The following is a 12826-nucleotide window of genomic DNA, read 5'->3' as shown; positions in this document are numbered from 1 at the left end:
TGCCAGTTTCTTAAAGTAAATCTAAATATACATAGACATATATATGAGTATCCTATTGGTTCTGTTTCTTTAGAAAACCCTGAAAAATAGATACTATGATACATTTTCCAGATGCATTCCCGCAAACAAGAAACACCAAATTTATAATATCTTCTTGGCCTATTAGCCTAGTGAACAATGAACTTGGTCTGAGTTCTGGTTTTTTAGTGTATCAACAGTGTCACTCAAGAAGTCTTTATAGGCACTTATTCAATATTTTAAAATAACTTGCTTAGTAATTTCCATTGATTACTATCAAGGGTATATATACTTAGATGCTAATTCTGGTTCTTAGAAAGAAAACCAATCTTGCTCTCACACTTCAATAATTTTCAATACTTAGTTCCTCTAAACTTTACGACATTTTATTCATTCTTTTTTAAATATGGGGATGTTGTTAACCATTATATTGGTCAAAAATGATACTACCTTCTGGGTGCTGATGGATCACGGCTATAATTGTAACTACTCTGAAACTGAGAACTGAGGATGGTGATTAGAAACCAGACCAGGCAGGAAAGTCTATGAGATTCTTATCTCCAATAAACCACCAAAAAGCCAGGAATGGACCTGTGGCTCAAGTGGTATAGTGCTAGCCTTGAGCACTGGCAAAAAAGTTCAGGAATAGCACCTAGGTCCTGAGTTCAAGCTCAAGGCCAGCATACACACACACACACACACACAGTGCACAAAAAAAACCTGACACTCTATGCCTGAATTTGGACTTTAATATGTTAAGTTTTAGTACATTTAAACTGAAAATCCTTTTAACTATAATTTTTCTATGTCCACTAATTAGAAGATCACTCTTACAAATACTACATACTATTCAGAGTGTTTTTTAAAGTTAAATCTATCTCTTGTAATTAAACGTTTGGCAATGATGGAATTTGAGCTCAGGGCCTTGCGCTTGCTAGGCAGGCACTCTACTCTTAGAGCCAAACTTCCTCCTCCTCCTCCTCCTCCTCCTCCTCCTCCTCCTCCTCCTCCTCTTATTCTTCTTCCTCCTCCTCCTCCTCCTTCTTTTTTTTTTTCCAGTCCTGGGGCTTGAACTGAGGACCTGGGCACTGTCCTTGGTACTTTTTGCTCAAGGCTAGAGGTCTGCCACTTGAGCCACAGCACCATTTCCGGCTTTTCCCTGTGTATATGGTGCTCAGGAATCGAACCAAGGGCTTCATGTGTGCTAAGGTGAACACTCTACCACTAAGCTATGCCCCCGGCCCCCACCCCCAAACCTCTTTCTTTTAAGAGAGATTTGCTTACAATGACTTTATTAGACAATAGAAATATGGCTTATTCATATACCAAGCACAGAATCTGAAGTCCAAATTATATAACGGAAACACAAACAGGAAAATAATGCTCCCACCTTAACCAATGTCATGTGATGCTAGTCAAAAGAGAGTGAGGACTATCTTATTCCATGTAAAGGAAACAGTACTTTAATGACAAATGACAGTTTGAACAAAAATGAGTATATATCATTCTGAAATTATGTAGGGTTGCCACTAAAAACAACTTCTCTAAGTTATCAAAAAAACATGAAGTAATTGTTGCTAATAGGTTTTGACCCTCTGCCACCAATCCATTAAGTTTGAATATGTTTTGGCTCTTGAGGGAACGACTGGGCACTTTTAGCTATCTCAAGTTTTTCAGAAGGCGTACCAGTAAATTGTGTCAAAATAGAGTTTATTGGATTCTAGGCTATGGCAATACTACATCAAACATGATCAAATGCATTTCTCTGGAAATTCTGAAAATGCTTCCTAAAAACAGCTAATGACTTACTAGTCATTCTCGTGTTCATGTTTGATCATCTAGTGATATTTTCAAAATAGCACAATGATCTGTTTCAATTAACTGAATGTTTGTGCCACTGTAGTATATATTACTTCTTGCTCTATGAGGGCCACTTACACTTTAATACAAAAGAAACTGAAATTCTGAAGATTGAAAATGTAATCTAAGATTTCCATTCATTTAAAATAATATATACTACTTTATTAAGTTATTCTCCATATAGTAATATATAAAATAATTTCATTTGGTGGGTTGAAAATAGTAGAAGTGAGCGCTGTTGGCTCATGTCTATCATCTTAGCTACTCAGGAAGCTGCAGTCTGAGAATCACAGCTCAGAGTCAGTAAGGGAAAACAAATTCAAGATTCTTTTCACCAATTTAACAGTCAAAAGCCAGATGTGGAGGCATGGCTCAAGTAGCAGAGCACCAGCAATGAGTGAAGAAGCTGAGTAAGGGCATAAATGATGAGAGTTCAAGTCCTAGTACTAACATTAAAACAACAACAAAGAAACTTATCTTTGTGACGACAACACTTACATTCTACATTCTAAGAAATTTTCAAGTTCTGTATATTTTTATTAGCTGTGAGCACCGTGATGCATATAGGTTGTAAATTATTCCTCTTATTTAACTGAAATCTCATGTGTTACCCCAAATAGTCTCCAGATACTCTTAGAGCCTTTAAAGTATCAGTACTTCTTAGTGCTTTGTGCAGTTTAGTTTGTCAGTTGAGGGGTAGGAAAATATGGTTCTGGTGACTTAAAACATTCAGATTTGTCAATGCTGTCATCTCTTCATAAGGACCTAAGAATCCTTCAAATAACTGTCATCCCTCTGTACTCAGAATCGCAAATGTCCCTTAGTGACCACAGCTTTGCCTATCGATTGCAGATCTGTAGGATTACTTACTGTTAAATTTCTAGAGTCTCCAGCTGCTACAACATTAATTAGTCATCAGTAGCTTTGTTACTGTGGCACATTAGCCATGTTTCTTCATATTGCCAAAATGAGGTATTTCCCAAGAGCTCTTCAGTCTCTTATGCAAATAAACTTCCCACCACCTGTTCCTACAGTTAGCTAGAAAAGTCTGCATCCCTGATTGGTTCTTATCTGGTGCCAGGAATATATCTACTGCTGCTGCTATGGCTACTATCAGTCAGCAGTACTTATATGTGCATAATGCTTTATAATTTACAAAAGGATTTCAGTGAGCTCAGATGATGCTTTCCAAAACCTGTATAAGACTATTAAGATCACTTTTTATGAGAGATTTTTTCTTCTTTTTTTTTCTTTTTTGGTATCCTCTTCAAGATTATTGTAATGGTCATAGATGTGAGACAAAGATGAGAAAATAAGAGGAGACTCATGCACATACATACAGAGGAAAAGAAATCTCACATACACGGGTGTGCACACATACAGACATACATCCCATGCTATGTTTTCTTGAAATTCCCAACTAATAAAATAATCTCTATATCATTGAGCATGCTAAGTGAAAATAAACACATATCTTTGCTAATTCATGTTTTTACTTATTTTATTATATTTTTATTTGTTGCCAGTCCCAGGGTTTGAACTCAGAACTGGGTACTGTCCCTGAGCTTCTTTTGCTCAAGGCTAGCACTTTACCACTCTACCACTTGAGCCACAGCACCATTTCCAACAATGTCTGTTTATGTGGTTCTGAAGGATGGAACCCAGGGCTTCATGTATGCTAGGAAAGCGCTCTACCACTAAGCCACATTTCTAGCCTCTAATAATTTTGTAATATAATTCATCACATCAGCAAGAGCAAGGACAAGAACCATATGGTTATCTTAATAGATGCAAACAAAGCATCTGATAAGATCCAACACCCCTTTATGATGAAAGCCCGGGAGACACTAGGAATTCATGGACCATTCCTCAGTATATTAAAGGCTGGGTATGACAAGCCCACAGCAAGCATTATATTTAATGGTGAAAAGTTAAAACCATTTCCTTTAAAATCAGGAACGAGATAAAGATATCCACCCTCTCAACCTTCTAAAATGGCTTACTTGTTTTCCCTTCTAAATTTACCTATTGTGAAATATTGCTTTATTGCGAGGTTCTTTATTTGAGATACTGGCCTAATAAATTCCATGGATTGGCACAAAATTTGTGAAGACCAAATGAATTCATTTGTTCATCACTCCATTGATTCATCTATTTAATAAATTAGGATTGAGTGCATCCCAGCACTGTTATGCATAGTGTTGATGTAATGTTTTGAGTAAGTCCAAGAGATAGATGATACACAGGCAAGACAGAAATAAAACTATAAATCTTAATTGTTATAAAGGACACGACTGCTATGTTATGAGCAATGATGAGCATTCTGTGCAGGCTTTTTTTGTGTGTCTGTACCAGCTCTGGGGGTTGAACTCTGGGTTTGGGCACCGTCCCTGAGATTTTGTGCTCAAGGCTAGGACCCTATCATTTGAACCACAGCTCCACTTCAGGGATTTTTTTTCGCGCGCGTGTGTGTGTGTGTGACTTATTGAATATAAGAGTCTAATGAAATTTCCTGCCTAAGCTGGCTTTGAAACATGATAGTCAGATCTCATTCTTGAGGAGCTGAGATTGCAAATGTGAGCCACTGTTGCCCGGCTGGAGGTTGCTTTATACGAGGTGATTGTTTTGTTCAATAGGAAGACATTTAATTGACTCACAATATACAAGAAGTATTTTAGGATAGGCATATTGGTATTAAAATGTTTTCTGCGCATGGCACCTATCTGTAATCTCTGCACTTAGGAGCAGAGGAAGGAGAATCATGAATTTCAGGCCAGTTTGTGGGTTTTACAGAGCCTCTCTCTCTCTCTCTCTCTCTCTCTCTCTCTCTCTCTCTCTCTCTCTCTCTCTCTCTCTCTCTCTCTCTCTTCTTCCCTCCCTCCCTCCCTCTCTGTCTTTCCCTCCCTTCACTCCTCTCCCTTTAGCTTCCTTCCTTCCTTCCTTCCTTCCTTCCTTCCTTCCTTCCTTCCTTCCTTCCTTCCTTTTCCTTCCTTCCTTCCTTCCTTTCTTCCTTCCCTCCTTTCCCCCCTCTCTCTCTCCCTCCCTCCCTCCCTCCTTCTTTGTCTTTCCCTCCCTTCACTCCTCTCCCTTTAGCTTCCTTCCTTCCTTCCTTCCTTCCTTCCTTCCTTCCTTCCTTCCTTCCTTTCTTCCTTCCTTCCCTCCTTCCTTTCTTCCTTCCCCCCCTCTCTCTCTCCCTCTCTCTCTCTCCCTCTCTCTCTCTCTCTCTCTCTCTCTCTCTCTCACACACACACACACACGCACACACACACACACACACACACACACACACACACACACACATGCATAAAGAGTACCCTAGCTGGAAGAAGATGTTCACTCAGGGAAAGGAATATCATGCATTGGGCTTTGGGAAAAGTGTAGTCTTTGCACATGAATGTGGCTATTCTTTTTTAATAGTTGCTTTGGATGCAAATTATTTACTGTGTGTCCAGAAGAAATTTGGAAATACGTATGCAGCTTGGTAGAAAACTATACTTCTTGGTATAATCTTGGAGATTAAATATATGATTCTATTAACATGTTCTTACCCATTTATAAATCATATCTGAGGATTAACCGCAGGGCATTATGAATGCTAGGTAAATGCTTTGCTAATGAACAACATTCTAAGCCTTACTATTTTCTGTAAATGATAATTGATTCTCTACAATAGGGAAATAGTCTTTTAAGAAAACTATAAATTAGTTTACAGTAACTAATTCCATTTACAACATGTTAAATAGGTGTTATGATCTTAAACAGTTAAATAACATTATTTCATCATATGTGAAGGACTGAAGGTTAGGAAAGTTTAGTGATTTATCCATGCAATAATGACAGTCCAAAAAATGAGCCAGACTGTTCTTGTTCAGCATGCTATCTCCCTAGCTCCCTTAATAATATCAATTGGGAGTAGGTGAGGTCCAGGGCAGTGTCACATTTATCTTTGCTTACATTATGATTAGCTAGGCATATAAGAGGAGTTAATCAGTTCTTGGAAACTAGTAGTGTGAATACCTTTCATTTTTTACTCCTAGAAATATTTAAAAAGAAAAAAGTAAAAGGGATGTGAACCTCATTCCTAATGAAATAATGAGAAAATAATTCCCAGACTCCCCAACTTATTGTATTCATATGCATTTACATATGGCTCCTGTTTATTTGCATGTATAAAAGCCTAACAAAGGATGCTGAATATAAGCTGTACAGGAGGATGTGAACAAAATGAGAATGGTAGGGAGGGAGGAATAGTGGACGCTTTCAGAAAATTCTAGAAAAAAATATGCACATGGAAGATGAGGGACTTACTTGGAAATGTAAATTCTTATCTATTGTTTGTAACCATATGTAAAGGAATAAGTTTGACTAGCCTCATGGCAGCAGCCCTGTTTGTGTCAAAGAAGTAAAGGAATGTGTCATCCAAAGAATTACAAATGAGTCATAATACAGGAACCAATTTGTCTATGTGGTAGGTTCATATCTAGCCACAATTCATGGCATAAGAATGTTGTGGAGAGAACTGACCCAGAGAGAATAATATAACATATTCAATGATACATATTAGAAAAATTGGTATAGACAAAAGACAACATGCAAAAAATTGTGTGATAGAGAAGTAAATCTAATAAAAAGAGAGCTTGATTCAAAGATGTTGCTTTAGAAACAAGGAGAATAGTCACTAACAGGCATAATTGGTATCTGTTCCATTCCCTTTGGACTAAAGCTCTGGAACATGCCTTTGGCTACAAGTCTTTGTGTTTGCATTACAGCTTTCCCACATTCAGGGCAAGCTGGAAATGCCAGGGAATCCACTTCAATAGGAACAGCCCTCAACCATTAGCAGATAGAAATTGACTCCCTTGGAAGTATGATGGTCAGTACTAATATAAATTCTAAATCTCAATTATTTACCATCACCAAGAAACTTAGAAATTCTGAACCCCAAAGCAAGTGTGATGACAGGTGCCAGTAATCCTAGCAGTCAGGAAGATTTTGAAATTTAAGCCAACTTGGGCTTTATAGAAAGATCCTGTCTCAAAAAAAAAAGAGAGCAGAAGAGAAAGGAAGAGAAATTCATAATATCAGTTGTGCCTAATGAAAACAAATATTTTTTGAAGAACCCCTGGTCATTTGTATATATGTTAACATTTGAGAATCACTGCTAAACGTGATCTCCTGGAAGACTCCAGCAGGCAAGCACTCTAGCCCTGCGCTACATCTGTTTAGACCAGTATTTCCATGGTTTCATTATTTTTATTTATTTTTTGTGTTGCTGGAAATGGAACCCAGGGCTTTCCATATGATATGCAAATGTACTACAACCCCAGCCCTATATGTGGCTTAGAAGTACTTACTTTTATAAACATTTATGCATAAAGTAATTGTGAAGTCGTCTTTAATGACACTATAGATTTCCCTTGCATGGAACTATGAGCACCCAGGTAGCTAACAAGAAGGGCACACAAGTGAAAGAGAAGCCCTTGCCACTCACAATTACATAATGATTCCAACAACTGTGTTCACTAGAGTGAACATAACAATTAACCTCATAAAATTACTTTGTGTAAGCTATCTTGCAAGGAAGTATTGAGAGAGTGAAGACCTTCATATGTAGAATGCATAACTAATTTCCAATTAACACCAAGGAAATTAATAAACACTCTTTGTATACCTTACACAATTCATGAATAAACTCAACTGAAAGAAAATTCTTGCTGGAAAGATATTTTATGAGTTTCTTTTCATACTGCTTCCTGATCCCTAAAGAAGGCAAAGCTTTGTGAAGTTACTTAGTATAATAGAAAAAAATTTACATAGCAAGTGAGTTAACAGGCAGAAGAAACGCCAAAGCTGACATTTTAGGTACTACAGCCTCTATACTAATTTACATGACAGGCAGAAACTTTAGGTACTCATTCATGCAATTGATCTGCACCAATCCATACACTCTTAAAGCAAATGGGTCAATGTTTCTCACACTTTTCTTTTTCATTTTTTTTCTGGTCCTGGGGCTTGAACTCAGGGCCTGGGTGCTGTCCCTGAGCCTCTTTGTGCTCCAGCCTAGCACTCTACCACATGAGACACAATGCCGTGCCATGTCTGATTTTTCCTGAATGGTGATTTATTGAAAATAAGAGTCTCATGGACTTTTCTGCCTGGGCTGGTGACAAACCTCAATTCTCAGATCTCAGCCTCTTGAGTAGATACTCACACTTTTTTAATATGGGAATTTCTTTCTTGTGGGTGTATATTTGTGTGTACACTCACACGTGTTGGTCCTGCGGCTTTAACTCAGAGCCTAGGCACTGTCCCTGATGCTTATTGCTCAAATTTATCTATCATTTGACCCACAGCTAATTATGGCTTTTGGTGGTTAATTGTAGAGAAGAGTCTGAAGGACTTTATGGCCCAGAATGACTTTTAACTGTGATCCTAAGATCTCAGCCTCCTTATTAGCTAAGATTACCAGCATGAGTTACTGGCACCTGGCTTCCATGTTGGTCCTGGGGCTTTAACTAGAGGCCTGCGCACTGTCCCTGAGCTTCTTTGCTCAAGGCTACCAACTTGGCCATAGTGCCACTTCTGGTTTTATGGCCTTTCCTGCATGGGCTGGCTTCACACTGCCATCCTTAGATCTCAGCCTCCTGAGTAGCTAGAATTACAGGCATAAGCCATCACTGACTAGCCTGACTTCCTTTTTAAAACATAAAAATATTTGTGTTGGGTGTAGTGGCTTTTGCCTGCAATTCCCATTGAGCTAGAGGCAGTAGGAGGATCAGGGTCTGAGGCTGGATTTGGAAAAAAAAAGATTACTCTACCCAAAAATAACTAACTTAAAAAAGGAGTGAGGAGAGCTTGGGGGGAGGGGGAAACATAGTTCAAGCAATAGAGCATTTATGAGAGGCTTTGAATTCAAAGCCTAGTACCACAAAGAAGTAAAAACATTGGATGTTTTACACTAGCTAAGAAAGTATTCTACTACAAATAATGACTAGATACTCTACACTACTATAATGGTCATTACATTTCTGCTGATCGGTATCTCATTCTCTTAAAGCTTAGGTTGCCAGGTGTCAGTACCCTTATTTTTTCTAGGGCAAACCATCCTTTGTGTTTGTTTGTTTGCTCTCCAGCCATTCATGCTGTGTGATTTTGACTTCACTGTTAGCTCTAAGCATGTTAGCTCTCAGGCGTACACTATTAGAATGGTCCATCTCTCTGACCATAGTGATTACATCCAAGATGGGAATAGGGAATGAACTTTGGGATAGTTTTAGGACCTCTATTGGAATTGTTGAGAGTGAGTCAGTGCTTTACTTGCTGGGCTGTTAGGATTTGCCTCCATACCCATAGCTTCTGGTTACCACCATCACAATGAGGAAGTCTGCCAGGGCATAAGACTCAAAGGAAATGCTAAGATATTAAAAAAAAAAAAAGATGGAGCCATGGCTGGGAATGTGGCTTAGTGGTAGAGTTCTTGCCTCATATCTGTGAAGCCCTGGGTTCCATTCCTCAGTACCACAGAAACAGGGGAAGCCAGAAGTGGCATTATGGCTCAAGTAGTAGAGTGCTAGCCTTGAGCAAAAGATGCTCAGGGATGGAAAGTGCCCAGGCTCTGAGTTCAAACCCCAGAACTTGCAAAAAAGATAGGCCCAATTTATATGGTTTGGGTCACTGGATCTATTCATTAATTTTATTTGGATTTTTTTGCCAGCATCACTGTTTATTAATAGGCCCATTTACAAAAATAGTATGGCAAATACCTGAGGTTCATCATTTTTTGGAAGGTTTTTTAAAAAATATTTTATTGTATTTAATAAAAGGGTTACATGATATTTGCCAGATAGAAGGTGCATTAATTCACATACATTGATACCCTTCCACATGTCTTGGTCCCCATTACCCTCCCCCCCAACCCTCTCTTGGTTTTCCCCCCTTCCCTGTCCAATTTCAAGTAACCAAATACAAATATATCCAATATATCAGGTAACAAAGTGAGATACTGTAACAATATGAGATAACAAAGAACAGCAAAAGAGATGAGAGATAACATAGCACCTTAAGGACAGCAATCATTCATTATATGGATTTTGTTTCAATATCCTAGAGGTCCATTCAATTAGCTTCATACTATATGATCTTATGTATCAAGTTTTTGCTCTATTGCAAATCTTTGCTATTAGAGCCCAAGGTTTCTACTGGTTATGATGAATGAGGGAAACCATTGAGCCTAAGTTCCTTTGAGTCTGGCTTACTTCACGTAATATGATTTTTTCTAAGTCTTTCCATTTCCTAACAAATGGGTCGATGTCATTCTTTCTGACAGCAGCATAGAATTCCATTGTGTACAAATACCACATCTTGTGGATCATTCATCAACTGAGGGACATCTAGGTTGGTTCCATATCTTTGCTATGGTGAATAATGCTGCGATGAACATTGATGTGCTAGTGGATTTAGTATGCCCTAGTTCTGGATGGTTGGGTAAATGCCAAGTAGTGGAATTGCTGGGTCATAGGGAAGCTCTATGTTTAGCCTTTTGAGGCACTGCCATACTGCTTTCCATAGTGGTTGAACAAGTTTGCACTCCCACCAACAGTGTAGTAGTGATCCCTCCTGGCCACATCCCCTCCAGCATCTGTTGTTATTAGTTTTCCTGATCCCGGCCATTCTAACTGGAGTGAGGTGGAATCTTAGAGTTGTTTTGATTTGCATTTCTTTTATGACCAGAGAGGTTGAGCATTTCTTCATGTGTCTATAGGCCATTTTTGTTTCTTCTTCAGAGAAGACTCTCTTTAAGACATTTTTTTAATGGAATGGCCAGTTACTTTGGAGATTAGTTTTGGAGTGATTTAATTTTTTGAGCTGTTGATATATTTTAGATATGAGGCCTTTGTCTGTTGTATGGTTGGTGAAGATCTTCTCCCACTCTGTAGGCTTCCTAACTAATTTACTAGCTATGTCCTTTGCCATACAAAAGCCCCGCAGTTTAATGCAGTCCCACTTATCCAGCCTTTCTCTGATTTGTTGTGATTCTTGGTCCTTTTAAGAAGCCTATTGATCTGAGTCTCCATTTTGCCATCATCTCCACCTTCTACAAAGTGGGTGGTCTTTTTCATGCCACCTTATGGAGCAGATAACTTGAAGGGCCACAGGAAGTTATTTGCTTCCTTGAAGCATTTTCCAACAGTATAGATCTCATGAATCAGTTTCTCTGTGCAGATGATGCCATATTTACCAAGAGATCAAGCAATCAAAGCATTATCTGTTCAGGCAATTCACTTATTGATTTTGCCATAAACACACTTGTAGATGAGCTCATTTACTGACTTCAGGTTTGGGTATCTCCATGCAAGATATGGTTCCACAATCCTAAGCCTTTTAAGTGTAGCCCTGTTGAGCTTGACAAAGGTGCCATTGAAAATCTGCTGAAGGTGAAGAAGCTGCAACACCTTACAGACTTTTAGACTCACACCCCTAATACCTCTGATTCTGATGACAAATGCTAAATTAGGTTCTGCAGGTACATGGAAGTTGCTTGCTTTTCTGGCCATTCTAGCCATTTAGATAAAAGTTCTGTACATTTGCCTGTATTCCTTGTGACAGCATTTAATTTTCACATAGATGAGCCTCCTCCTTGCCTTTCAAAACTTTTGGGCACATTTTTCTCAGGTGCTTTATTTTCAGCTCAGCAAAATTCCTTCACTTCTTTCTAAGGGTTTCTGTTACAGAAGAACCCTTTTTCTTCTCTTGGGACACCTCCATGGTTCTAGCTGGAATAGAGGTAGTTAACATTATCTTCTTATTATTTGGATTTTATTAGTTGAAAAGAGTTTTAGCTGGGGCCTTGTGGATTATATCTATAATCCTAACTACTCAGGAGGCTGGGATCTGAGGATGGTGGTTTAAAGCCAGCCTGGGAAGGAAAATCTGTGAGACTCATCTCCAATTAACTACCAGAAAACAGTAAGTGGCACTGTGGCTCAAAGTGGTAGAGTGCTAACCTTGAACAAAAGAGCTCAGGGATTGCATTCAGGCCCCAAGTTCAAGCACCATAATAGACCAAAGATAAAAGAAGCTGTATATAAATACTCTGTGATGATATCATATTCTACTTATTTATTTAGGTAGTATTAAAGGTTGAATTCAGAGCTTTGCATTTGCTAGGCTCTACCACTTAAGCCGTCTTCCTAGTCCTGTTAGCTTAATTTTTAGGATGGAGTTTTCACTTTTAGGCCCCAGATATCCAGGACCATGATCCTCCTATTTATGCTTCCTGTATAGCTGGGATGATATGCAGATGCCACCAGGCCCCACTTTCATGCGTTGATGTGGGTTCTACCTAACTTTTTTGCCAGCTCTGGGCCTTGAGCTCAGGGCCTGAGCACTGTCCTTGGGCTTTCTCAAGGTTAGAACTCTACCACTTTAGCCACGGCACCACTTTCGACTTTTTTCTATTTATGTGGTACTGAGGAATTGAACCCAGGCCTTCGTTCATGTTAGGCAAGCACTCTATCACTAGGCCAAACTCCTGGCCCCTCTAGCTAACTTTTTGCACAGTCATGGGCTCAAACTGCAATCCTCACCATCTCTACCTTCCTAAGAGTTGACATTGCAGATATGAACCCCTATGCTTAGCAGTTATTGTATTGTATTAATAATCTATTACTAATCTTAACACATTAACATGAATATTTATGAAACATATATTTTCTATGAAGTTAATACCATATATAATATGGACAAGTAGACCTTTTACAATGAACCACCACAAAAGATCAGAGTTCCATATATTAGGAGCTTTAAATTTTACAGGTCACATAGACACAGATTAAGGCTGTGTGTATATAATTAAAATGTGGAGTAGGGTGTGATTATCTTGAAAATCTAGTTAAAATTAGAAGACTAACCAGTACTGCATTTTTCTTTCTCAGCTAGCATAGTCTCA

General features: G+C 38.6%; 1 pseudogene; it reads right to left on the bottom strand.

Annotated features, from left to right (window-relative positions):
* Positions 1-6534: 6534 nt before the first annotated feature.
* Positions 6535-11643, bottom strand: LOC150040514 (large ribosomal subunit protein uL30 pseudogene; annotated as a pseudogene).
* Between the last annotated feature and the right edge of the window lie 1183 nt (positions 11644-12826).

This window comes from Megascapheus bottae, chromosome X (assembly GCF_031878675.1).
Source record: "Megascapheus bottae isolate mThoBot1 chromosome X, mThoBot2.hap1, whole genome shotgun sequence".
In the NCBI taxonomy this organism is placed as follows: Eukaryota; Metazoa; Chordata; class Mammalia; order Rodentia; family Geomyidae; genus Megascapheus; species Megascapheus bottae.
This window is presented reverse-complemented; position numbering and strand designations above follow the sequence as displayed.